The sequence below is a fragment of the Atractosteus spatula genome, chromosome 15 (assembly GCF_055471065.1).
Source record: "Atractosteus spatula isolate fAtrSpa1 chromosome 15, fAtrSpa1.hap1, whole genome shotgun sequence".
Taxonomy (NCBI): domain Eukaryota; kingdom Metazoa; phylum Chordata; class Actinopteri; order Semionotiformes; family Lepisosteidae; genus Atractosteus; species Atractosteus spatula.
The window spans coordinates 19,906,918-19,907,594 of NC_142720.1; the positions used below are offsets into that span (position 1 = coordinate 19,906,918).

The window sequence follows — 677 nt, forward strand, 5'->3', positions numbered from 1 at the left end:
CTACTATGTTATTTTATGCAACTTTCAGAAAGATAAGCATGGGTTTGTGCTCTTGAGAAATATGAAATGGTTAAACTACTGTAAGTGTATTTAGTGTCTGATTCAATAATTTGACCTGTCCAACAATAGAGAATTACAAACCCACTCCTGGATGGGCAGTTAGCTTGGGTATTTCTTGCAAACAAAAAACTGAAATCAAGTATTGGGTTCCCGTTTTAAGTCTTCTTAAAAATAAACATACTACGTCATGGCTCCGCCTGTAGTCGTGGCTGAGTGGTTAAGGTGATGGGCTTGAAGTCTATTGGGGATTCCCCGCGCAGGTTCGAATCCTGTCGACTATGCAGGGCAACCAGCACTAGGTATGAAGTGCAAGCAGGGATCGGCGTGATTTTGGTGGATCGGCACCACTAGAAACCGTTACCCTGGTGATCGGTTAAGTGTGCAAAAGGCTATTGAAACCCAAAGAAGTCTCTGTGCTTCTCTTTCTCAGGAAGCAGTGGAGAAAGCATTGGGGTAGTGTGGTGACTCTGTGGCTCAGGATCTGCGCCCGTGGCTGGAAGGTTGCCAGTTCATATTCTGTGGCCGGCAGAGAAATCCTACTCCGTTGGGCCCCTGAGCAAGGCCCTGAACCCCAGCTGCTGCAGGGGCGCCGTATAAATGGCTGACCCTGTGCTCTG

General features: G+C 47.4%; 1 non-coding gene across 1 annotated transcript; it reads left to right on the forward strand.

Annotated features, from left to right (window-relative positions):
• Nucleotides 1–259: 259 nt before the first annotated feature.
• On the forward strand, nt 260–341 carry trnas-uga (transfer RNA serine (anticodon UGA)). The gene has a single exon. It is a non-coding gene; the product is annotated as a tRNA-Ser (tRNA).
• Nucleotides 342–677: the final 336 nt, after the last annotated feature.